Below are 18387 nucleotides of genomic sequence, written 5' to 3' on the forward strand. Positions count from 1 at the left end.
CACTGAACTCGGTGACAGCTGGCAAACCAAATGCTGTTTGCAATGCAAGCCCCTCATGACAGCAGCTTCACAAAGTTCCACACCCCTGGATAGATTGTCCAGGACATCTTTTGGATATTCTTATAGAAACCAAGAAAAAGGTACCTCAGCCTAACAATGTATTTACTTCTGGTTTATATATTTTGGGGGGATTATAATATGATTATTACAGGAAGCAATACGGTTCCTCTTTCAGCATCCTTGATCACAAAATAAGCTCTTTCTACCAGCTTGTCTTACTACACAACAAAGCCTCAGGCAAGAGGACTACTAGGTTTTGCTTTCTTCACTTTTCTCCCTCCTGTTTTTTAACTTCAATACCATTTCCAGTGCAGCAACACATGCTTTCTCCACAACAACCTGCCTCGCTTGTTTCAAATTGGCTTCCAAATGATTGTTCTCCACCCCAATCAGCAAGCACAAACCAGGAAAGATGAGGGAAACAGTGAAAGGTAGTTTTACTTGCTCTTTCCTCCCACTTGAGCCTTGTCTCTTGTTAAATTTTGAATAAGCAGTGTAAGAAGGAGCATGCAGTAATGTGGACCAGCAGAGATCAGCTCTATGAAACTCTTATTTCTAAATGTTAATAATCTAGTTCAGTCTTATTCCTTGTTGGGAAAAAAAAAAAAAAAAAAAAAAAAAAAAGCCCACCAAAGCCCACCTCTTGTCTCTGGAAGGATACAGAAAGCTCCTTCTCTAGATTCAAAGATCAGTTTTTCCTACATAATGTGACCAAGAAAACTCTTTTCTACAACTCTTTTTTCCATAAAGATTTCTGGTTTGCAGCATTTTCTATCCCACCATCTGTGTCTGAGACCTAATACTGTACTGGCAGTTCCAAAGCCTTAATTTCATTCATCATTACATTTCATGCTAGGAACAGACTTCAGAGATTTGGCAGCAACAGCTGTCATGCATTGAAATAAACTTACTTGTATTACCCAGGCACATGTCTGAAGGAGCTCAGACTTCTAAAGCTGCCCTTAGCTCTCTTCTCCTCAGTCTTTGAACAAAAATTCACTTTGTAACTCTTATATACATCCCAAATTCACTGGCATAAATGTGAACAACGATAAAGCACAAGACTGCAAGGAAGTAAGAAACAAAACAAACAGCTTCAAAAATGCAGCAATTTGCCCTCATTAAAATAGTCGGGGGGGGGGGTGTTCTTCCTCTTTCCAATATTTTTCCAGTTTACAATAAGATCTTGATCAGTGGAGTCAAGAGAAATGTTATCAGTGATTTCAAAGACAGTCAGCTCAAAAGCCAACATTATCATCATAATACTGGAAATGCTACTTAGTAAGGGAGCAGAAGACAAAGGCACTGAGTAGATGGCTGGAAAAGACAAAGGAACATTCAGTCATGGTGACTGTCATCTGAATAGTCTTCCAGTCCACTGTAGCATCTTCAGACAACCTCTGCTGTCTTCAATGCCTCCTCCTTACCTCTCTCCCTTCAGCATAGCCTCGTTCAAACCCTCCTTTGAAAAGCTTTGTTTCCCTCTCACACTTTGTAGTCCTTGCCTTGCCTGTATATCACAACCCTTTTCTTTGTCTGCCATGTGTCCTTCTGAATGAGTGGTGTCATGCTTCATGCCTTAAAAGCCTTAATGCAACAGCATCTTGATCATAACTAGGCATAATAGATACCACCATAATCCATATAAACAATAAATGGACTCTTCTTTCCTCAAAAGCAATATTCCTTGTCCATATTGTGGGAGTAAATAAGTTGTGTAGTTTTGAACTGACATGTTATACAATTTCAAGAAAACTGGTTTAATCAAGTGAATAGTTGGTAGAGTCTGAAAAAAAGGTCATCAACATGGAAGCAACAGAAGTAGAAATAACTGAACCATAGCATTCTTCCATAAACAAAAATAACAATAAGTATTGATGCTGCGCAACTATGAGCCTTGACTTAATTGATGCCCTAACCTTTCAGCATGTATTTTTCTAAGCAACAGAATTATCATCTCCTATGCTCACCTTCATGGAAATGAATCAGCCCAACTATCTCTCCAAAACAGGACCAAGGGAAGGAGTGTATTATTTGTTCTCCTTAGTGAAAGGGGAAAATTGAGCCAGCTGTACCTCTGCAGAAGTAGCAACTACAGTAAAGCACAGGTAAGCCCCACATGGTACTCTATACCGAGAGGAACCCGAGAGGTGTGAGGAGGCACAGGCATCCCCCGGCCGGTAGAACCGGAGCGGCAGAACCGGGCGAGGCGAGGCCAGCAGCCCAAGAGCCGCCTCAATCTGCCGGCAGCCGCGTGTAATGGGTCCCCGGGGGGCGGCAGCCCATAGGAGCGCGGCGACAATTAGCGTGGGACGGCACCAGTGGCACCCTAGAGCAGGCACTGGGCGAGATCCAGCAGGACTTCAGAGTTCTGGGAGTATAAGTAAAAGTGGGTTGAGGGGTCTTCATCTTGTCAGAGATAGGGGAGCAGGTTAAGGCACCATGCAGATCAAAGTCTGGCTTCACAGCTGGTGTCATTGCTAGAGCACTGGATTTCGTGATGATAGGATCTTCCCTGATGAATACAGACACTTGGGAAGAGATGAGAGCTGCCTGCTTAGAATGGGAAGGAGAATCTTTGCTGCCTTGATAAATCATGCTTTAACAAACTTGAGTGGTGGGGTTCAAAGCTGTGACACTCATGTACTCACAAGCAACATGTAGATGAGCACACCTACCAGAGAGAGATGAATGCCCCCAGCCCTCAAAAACCTCTTGCCCAAATCCTCCTGGCCCCCAGGATCCAGAGCTGTGCTCTGAGCACCCACACCAGTGGCCAGGTTTCACAACACGGAAGGATGCTTTGCCAGCATGTGCTAGCACGGTCCACAATAAGGGCAGTTTTGTTTATTGCATTTTAATCGGACCTGAATGATCTGTTTAAAATTGAGATACAGCCTCTGTATCTCACAGCTGTAAAGGTCTCTCCTTTATTTATCAAGTCTTCAAGCAGCTGTACCTTTGTGTTGCAAACCACACAAGGAAGTAATTAAATGCCATAGAATTTGAAGTCCTGGAAAGAAGCCACTAAATTTAATAATGATGCTGTCTTTTACAGCAGCTAGAACACATGTACAGCATTAGCTATAATGTTTTGATTGATCATTTCTGTACCATCTAGGCAAACAATTAAGTTCAGGTATCAAGTTGAAAGCTATTACTTAAAATCTTTAATGAAAAATGAATGTTCCACATTTCAGCTTTGACAATAGGGTGTAGGGTTTTTTTAAATATTTCATACAACTTTAATGTTTAAGTGCTTAAAGGGACAGATCTCACCACACTTACTCTCACTACATAGCATTTCATTGCATTATTTTCTTCAAAGATCACCTGGCATTAAATCATCATCTTGCAGTCCTTTTCCAGGAGCTTACCTTTTCACAGTAAAGAATACCAAAAAAGTAGTCAGTGGTACCACTCCCAGGGTGTAATGCCAACAGGTGAGATTTTTATCATGGAAAAACTTGCAAAAAATTGTGGAAGACCATCCGGTAGTTGCTGAACCCAGCCAACACTAGTGCTAAGAAAAAGCTTAGCATAAAGCACTTGAAATCTAGCCTGTTGATTTAAAGCTTGTTTACTTAGCAGTAACAGCATCCATTTGTACTGAAGATACACTCTGGTCAATAAGCACAAATACTTAAACAACAAATTGGGCTAAAGGGATTTCTTCAGAAGAAACAATTAAAGATTTAATGTGTAATACCTTCGCTAAATAATCACAGAAGGGAACAATAACCTTGAAATATGGTGGTTGTAGACACTAAGGCAGGAGATGACTCTTCAGGGACTAAGCTAATAGGATTAAAATTTAGAATATTAAAACTTTAATAGTGCAACCTGTTAGGCCATGGAATACTTGGTATCACCAGAGAAAAGAGGCATTTTAGTAATATTATATGGACAAAATACTCACAGTGAGACTGTGGAGAAAAGCAATCAGACCTTAAAACTTTCTTTTTTGTGGCACCATTTTTAAATAGACCTACGAAGTCTGGATTCTTTTAAATATTTTAGAATCATTAATTTGGAATAATTAGTGACATTTTCAAACTAAAGAAAATATTTGTCTCCCAATCTTTCTATAGGAAACTGCTTCTTCAACAGAATATTTTCCTCACTCTAGTTCACAGCCAGTAGTCAAAGAAACTGGCACCTTTGAAGGCAGCTGGACTGTCCCCCCACTCAACAGCTGAACTTCAGGCTTCAGCTAAAACTGGCAGGATCATCTTTCATTTATCAAAGAGTAGTGTCTGCATCTTTTCCAGAACATACCCACTTACATACAGTGATCGTAATGCTAACCTGACATTTTAAGATCAAAATCTTTGTTGACACACAAAACTTTGTAACAGAGAGGCTCCAGTAAAATGAAATGGAAGCACAACTTGAATTCAAAGCTTCAGGGAAGATATTGATTGCTCCTAGCAGGAAGTTCCACTCCAAATATATACATGAACTGCATCAGATTTATATACCTCAAATTCAAACAAACTAAGTAAAAGTATCTATTCTCATCACACTTGATTAAACTCAGTACACAAATTACCCAAATCAATAGGTAATTAAAAAGAGGTGGCAATTTCCTCATACTAAATTAGCTCATATCTACCATCCTACATTGCCCATTCCAGGTATGTGTATAGTGGAAGAAAGAAAACCAGTTCTATTGGAAGCAAATAATCTATTACCTTCTAGGAGGCTGTCTTTTGTTTCACAGACAAAAAAAACCCAACAAACAAACAACAACCCAAAACCCCACAAAACCAACAAAAAACCCCACAGATAACTTTTTATTAATGCTGAATTTTCTAAAAACAGATCATTGCTGGGTAGATAAAGACTGACCACAGGAGGGCATTGCAATCCGGTACAAGGCTTTGCAAGCCTACACAAAGCAGACCCATAACGGGAAAAAATAATACCTCAAAAGAAAACAAAACAAAAACACTTTTGACAATGTGTAAACCTGTATCCAACTCAGTGTCATCCTATTCCTAGATTTTCTACAGAGCACTACATGAGTATAGCAGGGACTTTATGAACCAGTTACACGATGTGCAGCCAGAACACACAGTAGAGGTAAAAAAAGCTGCCCTGAAGCCTTCCTTCGTGTAGCACACTCTTAGTAACCTGTGTAGTACACTTGTAACTGAAGCCATTCATTTCTCTTCCTTCCCATGCCCAGCTCTAAGCTAGTATCATCAGGCATTCCTCACCTCTTCAGGAGTTTCATGGGCCATTGCTGGATGTGGTAACTCATACACAATTAAATTGCAAGTTCAGTCGGTACATTAGCCTTGCATATGCCACCTATCCCATTAGTTAATGGATTAACAGATCCAGAAACATACTGCTTTGTGTTGTGTGAATACCATGTATTATATCACGTGGATCTGAGAAGGCAGAATAAGAGAACTGCAAATGCTGGAGACATGGAAATGTGAGATGTACTAGAAAAATCGGAATAAAGAGACCTGTTTTATTTTCTTCCTAACATTAGCTTTAAGAAAAGTATTTTCCACAGGACTGCTCCAGAGGAACCGTGGTAAACTGGAAATGGCAAACTTCAGTTTCAGTCAGATCAATACATGTGATGTGAGTCAACTCTATAAACCAATTATGTTAAATTTCCAACTTGTCAACTCAATCACTGCATTAAAAAATAGAACCTATTGGATCCACTAAAGAAATAATTTGGAATTAGGATAAGATCCTGAAAAACACTGATACCAAAACAAATAAACCCATGACTAACCTGAACTGTAGTTAAAAAGTGCATCATAGGATTTTGTATTTTTTCTCTCTGGGACATTTTTGGTGTAATCCAGATTTCACCCATATTGAGAATCCTGGTACAGGTCTTATTGATCTCAGCAGTTATGGATTGAAGAAACTGACAGCAGAGTCACCCCTTGGTCTGTTTGAAAGAAGTTAGAATTAAAAAGAGTGCAATTTGTAAATTTCCACAAACAGTGTAAGTTTAAAAAATAGTTAGAACACAATAATATTTACATTAACCATTGCTAACACTGTCAGTTTCACCTGCCTCCAGTTTTGCAGGGAGCACACCAGAGCCCAGCAGTTGCTAAAGGTTTACTAAAACAAATAGGTTTATTAAAATAAACTATGGATCTAGAAATATATGAGCTCTGTACAATCAATGATCTCTTTACTCTGGCTGCCTGTGGGAAGATCCACACTTTGGAAATGTTACCCCAAGGAGCACGCACTCGGTCTCAGGGGCACACAGAGTCCTTCGAAGCATCTAACCTGACCTGGAGCACAGTCCTGGGACCTGGATCCCAGGAAATCTTCCCAATCACACTCTTTTTAACTGGTTAACAAATAAAATCCTGATACCGTCTTTCATATTTGTACCACAACTATCCCTCAGACAGAGGCTGCAAGAATTTTAAGGGATAGTATACAATATCTTTTTATTCAGTAAATAAAATACAGGTAGTGTTCCTTGCACCTAACTTCAGCAGTCTTTTAACTGTTTTTTTTTGTAGAGCCATTTCTTGTGCCAACACATACTGTAGAGCTAGGAAACACTGACAAATAGTAGAACTGAAAGATATCTAGATTTCAGAGGGACTGAAATTGTCCATCCTTGGTCAACAGCTTAACTAGGGAGAAAGCTTCTGATACTGAAATGTTTACAAAATAATAATAATAAAAAAGTTCTCACACTTCGTTTTGTTTAATGCTTTACCTGGAAAAATAACCCTATTCTTCTCACACATAATTTTTCACACAGCACACTGTTCACTCTGCTGAAAGAGTTCCAGTCTTTTCACACACAGCTTTTCCTTTTCACACAGAAGTTTCGGTCACCAATCACAACCCAGTCATCAGAGCTCGAATGAAAAATTCAGACCCACGTGTTTTTGAACGAAACCCAGGATTTGGCCATGCTGCCCATAGGACGAACAGAACCTGTCTCTGTGCTGCGCCGTCCTGAGACTTCCGTGGAGTTCTCTTTGGGGGGGTCCGACCGAAAGCTGGGTACGTTTCTGTCCCTCGGGAAGTCTGCGACGCTGTTGCCTCGGCCGCTCCCCTTAGAACGGGGGGGGGGTCCCCTCAGAACGGGGGGGATCCCCTCAGCACAGGGGGGGGGTCCCCTCAGCACAGGGGGGTCCCCTCGGACGAGCCGCCGCCTCCTGAGGTAACTGCGCTCCCCGCGAGGCGCTGCCGCGAGCGCGGGGCGGGAGGCGCGCGGCGCTGCCTGCGGGGCTCGCGGCGGCCCGAGCGGCGGGAAGAGCAGCGGGCGTGAAGCACCAGCAGCTGCGAAGCATCAGCAGCTGCGAAGCATCAGCCGCTGCGAAGCATCAGCAGCTGCGAAGCATCAGCAGCTGCGAAGCCTCAGTAGCTCTGAAGCATCAGTAGCTGTGAAGCGTCAGCAGCTGTGAAGCATCAGCAGCTGCGAAGCATCAGCCGCTGCGGAACAGCAGCAGCAGCAAAACACAAATGCAAGTTGCAAACCTGGTGTCCTGATGCCAGAGGCTCCCACCAGCGCTGGCTCTCAAGGCCAACCCTAGTCTAAGACTTCACCAACAGCCACAAGGCACCCTGAGCCTTCCCCGCAGCGCACCGCATTTGCCCCAGCACGTCACCTTTCCCAGCTGTCTGGTTTACTTTTAAACTGGGAATCAAGCTTCCAGACTTGGCCAATGTCATTCCTCTGCTCTGATGCAAACCATTGTATGTTCATGTTACACGATCATCCCGTGTTTTGGGATGATCTTAACTTCAGAGAAGCAGAAGAGTGATGTCCACAGTGGACGTCACACATGTCTGTGTGTCCATCAAAGGAGTTCCAGGAGACCCTCTATAACAGACTAATTGGAATATTGCTGAGCTAATAAAAGGGAATCACACACCACGGTTTATGGAGAAGGAGCAGGTTTGTTTATTCACTCTTAACTTCTTTAAAGAAGTCATTACATTTCTTGTGATCCACTAAGCAAGCCTCTTTGCATAACTAGGTTTTAAATGCAAATCAGAAAGAATTTTACTAAGTGGATGATTTGTACAATAGAGCCTCTAGGTCTCTTGCAGAATTACTTTGATGAGGGAATGTTTCTTTAATTATGCTGAAGGCCGATTACCCCATTACAGCCACATTGTTTTGTGGATTGCATATAATTTTGCTGTTTCCAAAGATTCCCTGCCATAATTCTGGAGAAAATGCAAACAGCAAGCAGGCACTTGAGACACATTAGGCAAGAGATGAAGATGCTTTAGTGAATTCAATTTAAGCTGCAACATTAAAGTGATTTTGTTGAATAAAACATAATGCAATAATGAGCCTGTGTATGTCAACCCTGCTAAGATAATAGCTGGAGAACTAGCTTTCCTAGACTTTTCTTTTCCTAGATTAATTAGTCAGAGGTAATGCTGCAAATGGAAAAAATTTATAGTTTATGCTTTATTTCAGTTCCAGTATATTCCCTACAGTTGTATTTCACAGTTGAATAAAGTGTTAAAGGAATTAATTTATGTCAGCTTCACAGCAGCACTAAAGAGATTACACACTAGGTATATTTTAGCCATTTATGCCTGATGTTATGGATAACATAGCGTAGAGATCACTCTAGATCACTTGGCAATGTCTGAGCCTGTTTGGAGAAGGAATATTGCAAACCTAGCCAACCGAAGGAAAAAAAACAGTTATATTTGTACAGTTTTCCTCATGCTACTTTCTGACATCCTTCTCTTTACAGATAACTACACTGAATACAACAAGACCTTGAGCCCATTATGTCCAGAGTCAGGATTACACTTTACACTAATGATGCTTGAAGTTTGGACCTCATGGTTTCTTCCCTCTTCTTCAAGTAGGTCTTTTGTGACTGCAAGAACATTCATCTTTACCAGAAACAAAAGAAAGAAAGAAAGAAAAAATTATTAAAGAAAAAAAAAACAGGGGCTATTTATTCATTTTATCTTCCACCAGACCTGTTCTAATTTCCAGACAGAGTTAACCTATAACTTCAGTTAAGTACAGCAGAGCTATCAGGTTTTTCTTTTAAGACCAACTAAAACATAGAATCATAGAATGTATTGGGTTGGAAGCGACCTATAGAGCTCATCTAGTCCAAAACACCTACAATCTGATGTTTGTAAATGGAGAGGTGACTCCTAACATTTGTATCTGCACAGTTTTTCAGTTATTTCTACCTTGGCCTTTTATAGACCCATGGTTTTAGAAAGAACAACCATTTGCTTTGGTGAGTCAACACCTTTTGCTGCAGAAAACTCCCTGGATTCTATGCTGGCAGCATTTCAGCTTTAAGGTTCATTTTTTTTCAGTCATTTCATATGAAAAAGAACAGTAATAAATCAAAATTTCAGCCATTCATGATTTAAAGGAGTGCCTCACCTTGTACATTTAAATTGTTTTCATGGTTTGGCACCATTTTACTTAGTCTTCTTTGAATGAAGAAGAGCTAAGAAGTTCAGCCAAAACTGCACATCATTACATTCATGCATCAAAGGAAAAAAACAACAATTAAATGCTTCATAAAAGTAAAGCAGCAACAGGAACTAGAAGAAAACATAATTTACAGGGGAAAATAAATGAGGCAGACAGCATTTTTTGTTTAAATTTAGATGTTTAAGTATACTGTGCCTTTGGAAGGTAAGAAAAGCCCTAGGACCTGCAGGATATTGAGAGTTTGGAAGTTGTAGGGTAACCCAGGGGTCTCTAGCATACCTAACCATGGCAGAGCTGAACATCCATTCACCTCTGGGAGAAGGCTGGTGAATTTGGTTGCACTGATGATACAGACAGTGATTTTACCACAGTTTTGCTGCAGTTATGTTAGCCAAACACATTCAAACCTGTTCCCACATTGCCTTGTAAAAGGTGCGCAGGGACTGTAGGGGAGCAGCAATTCCAGAAGAACTTTAGAGCTGATCAAAGCTGTCTTGTTTCTCTTGTCTCCAGCTCTGTTCTCACAAGACTCATTTCCTTGCAGGTTGGGTCCATAGAGATTAATTTCATTTTTAGAAAAAGCTCAGAATCATTTAAATTCTGGGTTACTGAGAACAGCTTTTTAACTTCATGGGGCAATAGGAAATAGATAAGAAATTCCAGGGGGATTCTTATGTCATGCTAATTAAAAGAATGAAGATAAAGCACAAGAAACAATTTGCACTAGCAAGTAAAAGTTGTAGAAACTGCAATTAATAGCATATATGTTCCTTCAGTAGAGTAATAAATTAATGAGTCCACATTTTCCCTTCTCTATCCCTTACTGCTCAATCCTTAATGAGAAACACATCATGCCAGATCGTAGAGTCAGATAGGAAACAACAGTTTCCATAGTTTCCATTCTGAGTCAGAAAAGTACTACATTTCAAAAGGCAAAGAAGGAAGGAACAATTTTCAAGCAGATGTTTACCACAAGAAGATTAATCTAATATGTCACCAGATCTACTGTGCAGAAAAGAATCTTCAGCAATGGCATAATAAAGGGAAGAGATCTCCTTAACTCCTATGCAAAACATTGGCAAAGCTGATCTGTTACCTGCCCTGTACCATTTTTATTTCCCTGACTCATCCTGTCTCATTGACCTGTTCTAAAAATCCTCCTTATGTTGCTGACACCCAGAGCAGTGAATTTGTTTGTCACACACACAAGGACTACAGCTGTGATCAGAAATTGTTTGCTCATGAATATGGCTCAGCAACTCCAGGACAGGAAGTCTGCAATCCCAAATTAATTGTGTGTGACCCTTGTTAGCTGTGTCATTCTTGAACTTGCTTCACTGTGGTAGCCACAAGTTAAGGATTATTTCCTGCACTTGGTTGATCAATGCTGTCAATGTAGTGGGAAGTGGTGGAGTAATCAGTATTTTCTGTCTTCTAGCTGTGCAGCTAATTGAATTTCTTCCCCTGCTTCATTTTATCACACTTTAGAGCATTTCTTCAATATTCAAGATAGCTCTAAACTGCTCTTCAAAACCTTTGCAGCCTTAATCAACATTTCTTTGGATATCTAGGTTCAAACATGTAGACCAGGAATGAAAACACAGTATAGAACCAAGGATGTTTGAGTGTCCATCCTTCTGAGGAAAGACATACAGATGGAATCTGTACTAATGTAATGCAAACATACTGGAGTATTTTTCACAACATACACAAATCCATCTTTCTTTTAATTCACTCACCCTACTGAAAAGGCAGCAGTAATGGCAGTTATATCTTTCACTCAAGCTTTTGTGTGCTTTGCTGTTCCACTTCTGCTTCAAAATACCTATTATTCATAAGATTTAAAAATCTTAATATTAAAATACAAAAAAACCACAACAAACCAACAAACAGAATAAAACAAAAAAAGAAGCTCCATGTTCAAAAGGCAACAGTCACATCTATGAAAGTGGAAAATGGGCTGCAGTTTGTCAAATAATATTTAGCAACGTTTTTGTAGAAGGGGACTTTTAAACTAGAGGGATTCCATGGTTGTTAGTATTCTACTACAAAATGCAGAACCTGACAGAATATAAAGAATTTTTAGAGACTGATTATGCATTCCTTTTTATTGGTGCCATGTTTGTAATATTTGTCCCTAGCGGCTGCCACAGTAGGTGATATAAAAAGATCTATGAATAATTTATAAAAGAACTCAGGAGTCATCAAAGAGCATTGCTCTGATGATGTAGTATGTGTGAAGGCTTGGATAATGGATTACAGTGAAAGACACTGGAAAGACACCTTTGGGCCTGTAGGTTTTTACTGCATTTCTACAAGTCTAGGAACTTTAGATATCTTACAGTGCGAAAAGAAATTCTCCAAGTAAAAGCATTTTGAAGTTCTGTAGTTTCTCCAAGTCCTTAAACAATAAACTAGTAGGATCAAGCAAGATTAACAAATTTATATTTTGTCTTAGCAGGCTCACTTGGCTATCACCTGAGGCCTTTAATCAGAACGAAGTACATCCTGTTTGTAAATCAGTATAATCTGTAGACAGATGATTATTCATAATGAGCAGGATTGCATTTTTCTCATCTATGCTATTAGCCTAATTTTTAAAGGGAAATAAAACACCCTTTGAGTTTTCAGGTTTGTTTGGCACCTCCGTATTGGAGTTTCACAGAACCAAGTGCTGCTGCCACTCAGAACAGTAAAAATGAGAAGGGTTTTAACTTTTGGACCACTGAATACAGTAGAATTATTATTTGAGAACCTGGCTGCACAGAGAATATCTTCTTCTGGGGCAAAAGCTGGAGGTACCTAGAGGGAGGTTCATAATAGTTCTCTTTCTGATTCTTTCCATTTTGAACTATGGGGAAGAGGTGTGGCAAAATCCAAGGGAGTTGTTTAGAACTTCTGAGATATATTAAGTGCAAGATGACCAGAGAAATGATAAAACCTTAGAGTCTGTATCTAGTCCAAATTTATTGAAAGGATGTAAAAATATTTCTCATTAATGATTCAAAGTGGCTAACACCATTTTGAAACAGAACAATGATCTGTGGAAACAGACACTTTGGCTTTGCTCAATGTTGAGGTTGCCTTAATTTTTCTTCCATGCAAATGTTAAAATGAGCAGGCTACTTGAACAGAAGCATAAGACAGAACTATATTTTACATGCTATTAAGCTCAGTTCAACTAACTGGAAGATAATTCAACTTATATTGCCTATGCCTTATCACTTCCTCATGCTCACATACAGTAAGAAGAAAGCATGAAGTTTATGATACTGGTATATCAGCTGCTTCCAAAGATGTGCTTGGTCTGTAACAGAGGGTAAGGCAACTTATCCCTATAGGCATCTTATCTCCCTTATCCTTTCTTTTCCACTTCTCCAGCCATTTATTTAATGTGTGGTGTCTTGCCTTAAGTCAAAACTGCAGGCAGATGTCAGCAGGTGGAGGCAGATCTGTGTAACTGGAGCTCACCTCTGGTGTACAGTCAAGAAAAAGAGATACCAACCAAGTGGGCTGAACTGCACCTATTACAAGACGGCAGATACCTTTGTCCAAGCTATTAAGAGTCAGGCAGAGGCCAGAGAATTCTGATGCTCTGAAACTTCACATGGTGTATAGCAAAATGGCATTCCAGGAATCAGGAAGCACTGGTAGCTGAAGTCAATGAAGAACAACAGAGGAAAAGCCCAGCCAGTATTTTTTGAGCAATAAGTACTAATTAGATACTAGGGAATAATTTTAAAAGAAGCATTTTGCAGGATCCTCAGTAGCAGCAGCACCATATTATGGAATAGGAAGTCTTCTAAGGGAAAGAGTTAATAAATTAGACAGCCTGTGGTGATCAGAAGACAAGTATATGAACCTAGGTAACAGACTAAAATTGGAAATGTAAATCTATGCTAATTTTGTGAGATTAATGGGCTTCCTTTCAAGCACATAATTTAAAAATTATCTAGAACACAATTTCCAAATGCCAGATGGATTATTCTCACAGGTTACAGTTATGCTATCTTTCATATTTCCTTATTCCTCTTTATTTTGATTCCTGAAAACATCTCAAGCAGAAACAGGATTCTGTTCTTTAAAAATTCTTATAATCTCAACTTCAGTCCTGAGGGCAGGCTGTGAGAAGTGTTTTCTGAGTTTACTTCCATATTCATCTGCCAACATCTGACCATCAGGCCAAACACAGAATTTTGACAGCAATAATGAATGAGATCTCTCATAAACCCACAAACATTAAGACAGAGTCAGACATCCACAAGCACAGTCCTGCATCTGCACTGAGTATTCACTATGGAAGATCTTATTAACTTCCAAAAGCAGTTACTGGGACCACAGGGAGATGGCTTTGGAGTCCTTCTTATTTTACTCTATAATATAAACAGCAATCTTTTCTCACCCATGGAGAATATAAATATATATCCCCATATATATCATACGTTGTATATAATATCAAAAGTTACACCATTTTTAGACTCTGAAAACCAGAAAAGTAAACCTTTCTTCATGAGCACATTTTGCAATTATAAAAGACATTAAAGTGCCAGAGTTCTGTACACAATAAGGGACTTGGGAATTAAAAATTAGTAATCTTACAATGATTTCTTCAGCCACAGACTGTAACCTCACATATGGGAGAAATTCTCTCCAGGCTCACTGCTGCAAATCCAGTGAATTTGGTTTAGTTTGTAAAGAAACAGAGAATCTAAGTCATGTTTTAGAAAATGACAGCAATTGGAGATAAACTTCATTAAAAAAAAAAAACACCCAAAACTATGAAATTCCAATGTTAGTGACCTGAGAAATAAGCAAATTCAAAAAAAGAGATGAGTAAGAAACATGATTTATACTAAGAATTCTCCCTTAGCTGAATCTTCTGAATTCCAGGAGGCTTTTAATGCTGCAATTTGGTTTATACACATGCATAAATATTTCAAACCATGTTTACTTCTTTCCTGTTAACTCATTTATTCTTAAAATCCTTCTAGATTCCAATGTACACTCTCTTTCCTTCTTTCCTTTCCTCTGGAATTCATGAGAAGCAGCTGCCATATACACAGCAACACTAAAAAACTCCTCAGCCCATAGAGAGAAAACATCTTTGTTAATTGTAGCTCTGTTGTGTCTTTTGCAAGATTCTTGTTCACCGTGCTTGGAATTCCTGGATCAGTTTGAATGATTTAAACATGAAACCAACCCAGAGTTACTTTTTCAAACAGGAAAATATTCATCCTTGCTAGAATATATATTTGGCTTGTTCCCAAAAATCAAGACTCCCAGATTATCTCTTGGCACTGAGTTGATGGATGTATCTCTTCCATTATACATTCTAACATTTTTTTTCTTTATATAAAGGTGCCTGATTTTGCTTCTCTTGCTTCTACTGAATTTAAAAAAAAAAAAAAAAAAAAAAAAAAAAAAAAAAACAACCACAGCAAAAAGAGTTTTGCCTTATTTATGAGTCTAGAAAACATGCCAGGAATAAGTGGGGTTTTAAGAAAAAAAAAAAAAAAGGCTTCCTTTTTTATTTTTTTTAAGTCCTGTGAGCAGGGTTAATGAAGTGCCTGTTTTTCTAAAATTAATAATTTTTCTTAGCTGGATTAGTTGGAAAGCTACCTGATAAAATAAAGTGTCTATAGCCATTTTGTGGAGCAACAGTGACATTTAGTGGCCACTGAAGCAATTCCTAAATCCTTTTGACCATCTATTGTCTTGTTGACCCAGCAAATTTCAGCATACACTGTCACCCTCTCTGATTCACAGTTAATTTCCCAATCCTTCTATCCCCATCCTTTTTTTATATTGCAATGCACTGTGGGTAAAGGGCTAAAAAGCTATTTGCTGTAATTGCCACAGCCATTTTAACAACATAAATGTTTTGAGGGTAATCCTTAAAAGTCAGCTTTTCTTCATATTGGGACAAAACACTTAATAATTAGTTAATTCCTAATTTGTTTGAGAATCAGACCAAAGCAGTGCACTGTCCAAATCAAATTGCAAGGATTAGATAGAACCTTTTTTTTTTTTTCCTTAATTTTTCACTCAGTTGTCTTACTGTCCTGGTATTAAGCTCAGACTGTTCATGTGTTGTCTCACTTTGAAAACTGAGCAACAAGTACTTCCTCCTTCAAAGTCCCCACTTCCTACTTCACTTCATGGGAAATCCCTTTTCCCAGATCTCTGTACCTCTGTCAATACAATTTCCAGTTAAGTCTGCAGAACTACAAAGTAAACTGGAAGAGGAGCAGAGCTAAAGCTCCCCTGGCTGCTGTGCTGTAACACCACAAGGAGCCCCCTTCCTGACCTTAGGAGCCTGTTTATCAGCACAGTGAACAACCAGGTCTAACAGCCAGTTCAAAACTATGATGTTTTAAAATAAATACAGGTTCATTCTGATATAGGTTTTGGGAACACTTTTACCAAGCAGCAAGTGAAGAAACAGTCAACACTGAGTGTGTGCAGCCTAACGCCTCAGTACCAGAGCACTGAAGTACATGAGTGAACCTACATGCAGTTCCTCATATTTCTTATGGAAGTTACAGCCTGTCCAAATTCAGCACCCACATGAAGTTTCACTCCCTCATCTATACTTGCATGTACATTGCTGTGTATTGTTAGATGCCAAACAGACTTCACATATCAGGAAGAAGCCCCAGTGAAGGGCTAATAGACCATTGCACATGAAATTAAGCCTGTGTGTTCCTTTGGGATTGCAGACAGTAAATAAATATGTGACTTTTCTGTTATTTTTCATTCTGATTTCAGGGTTTCCATATATTTTAACAAAGGAGATCAGGCATTTGATTATGATCAAGTGAACATAAAAATGACATTTACAGCTTTTGGCCCTGTTTTTAAACAGAATTATTTTGCTTAGCCCATTAAAAGGACCCACGTATTTACTCGTGTAAATTCCTGAGAGTCCATCCTGTATCCCTTAGTGGGTCTCTAATACTCACAGAGAAAATGCTTGTTGAAGACAAAAGGAGAAAATCAGACATTCAGCTAACGTAATTTTTAGTAGCACAGCAGTTCTGGTACTCATCTGTATTATAAACTACCATTCAATGGAAGGAGTAAATGAATACCTACATAATTGGAAGCACTAAAAGAGTAGAGATGAGAGCCCTGGGGAGAGAGTTGGGAGGATAAAACAGATCGTTTTGCTTTTTGACTAATTATGGGAAAGCAGGGCATGACTGTCTCTTCCTGAGTCCACTCATTTCATTCAGCACTTGATTCCTTGTTTTCTCTCTTAAGGCACTATTTGCAATTAGTGTCCCAGTTTGGAGAAAGCTTCCTATTACATGGATGCTGAAGCCCACAAGCAGCTGTCAAGGCAGAGCACTGCAGTTTTTCTAGCCATGTACCAATGTTATCCTTCAAGACTCCTGAATTTAAAGGTCTGTTTCAGGGATGTACTGTCTGTCCTGACCAAACTTCTTCCCTATAACAAGCTTTGAAAATGTTTTATACAGTTAACCACAGCCAGGAGTTTCTTTCTGGTAATGCTGTAACTTCTCTTTGAAGAACTTAAAATTGTGCTTTAATATAGTACTGCTCCTTCTAATCATTTATTGTCTTCTGTCAGCCTTGCTCCCAACTCACAAAGAGAGCAGGAGTGGGTGTCCCACTGAAGTGCAGTGCAGAGACATCTGATTCAGCCAGATGAAAAATCAGGTTGCTTGTCCAAGATCCCAAATCTGCAAGTGAGGAAAGAACTGGATCAGTTCCCTGCATCCAGGCTCACTGGGATAACCATCCTGAACTACTTCAAATACAAGGCAAGCATTACAAACCTGAGCTGATCAGAAAGGTGTTTATCTTTAGAAATACATGCTTAATAACAAAAATATTTCACAGCAACATTAGTGTAACCATAATTGTGAAGGAAAAGTTATCAAAACATTTGTTTCATCAAGTTCAAAATTACTTGTAAAGCTGATCAAATTCTGAAAGCAAAAGAGTGAAATTGAAAGAATAGTTTTATCTCTTTCAAGCCAAATATTTCCATACAGCTTTTCAAAAGAACAGAAAATCTCAGAAGGTATTTTGTCACTTTTTTCCTATTGTTGCTGTAATGTGAATAATTGCTTTTATTCCAAACCTTCTGTTTTGCTCAACTTACCTTCAGCTTTCACCTCAAGTTGCCCCACAAATCCACTTCTATGCTTACTTTGTGCCTTAGGTGGCTATAATCAATGAAGGAAATATAGCATAATTTTATTGTAAGTTCAGCCTCTGAAAACAAAAATTAAAACCACAACAGCTAAAAAGGTAGCTGCTGCAGCCTTGGAGCAGGAATATAGGTTGGATTTCTGAGAAGATCTCAGCTAGATCCAACTGAAGTGCCTGTCTTTGCTGAAGAGGCAAAATGGAGAGCAATGGACCCTGGAAAATGGAAAATCCTTGGGATACACATGCCTGCACCAAATCAGATCTCAAAACAGCATTTCTGCCTCAGTATGCACCCAACATAGCTGCCATAAAAACAATATTTGAAGATAAACTAGAACACACAAGTCCCTTCTGTCAGCCCAGAGGAACACAATCCTTCATCAGCTCTTTGTGCAAGCTCTGGGGTTACAGGCATCCCTCAGTAATACTAGGGGCTTCCTGGGGCTTGGAAGCATCAGAATTTATCTAGTTAGCAAATGAGCAGAAAAACAAGCATTTACAGCTATATAAACTACATGGAAATACCCAATGAATCCTGTTTCCTAACAGAATCACAGAACTGTCAGAGTTGGAAGGGACCTCTAGAGATCATCTGTCCAACTCCCCTGCTAAAGCAGGATCTCCTGGAGCACATCCCACAGGGCTGCATCCAGGGGGGTTTTGAATATCTCCAGAGAAGGGGACTCCACAATCCCCTGGGC

Source organism: Apus apus, chromosome 14, assembly GCF_020740795.1.
Source record: "Apus apus isolate bApuApu2 chromosome 14, bApuApu2.pri.cur, whole genome shotgun sequence".
In the NCBI taxonomy this organism is placed as follows: Eukaryota; Metazoa; Chordata; class Aves; order Apodiformes; family Apodidae; genus Apus; species Apus apus.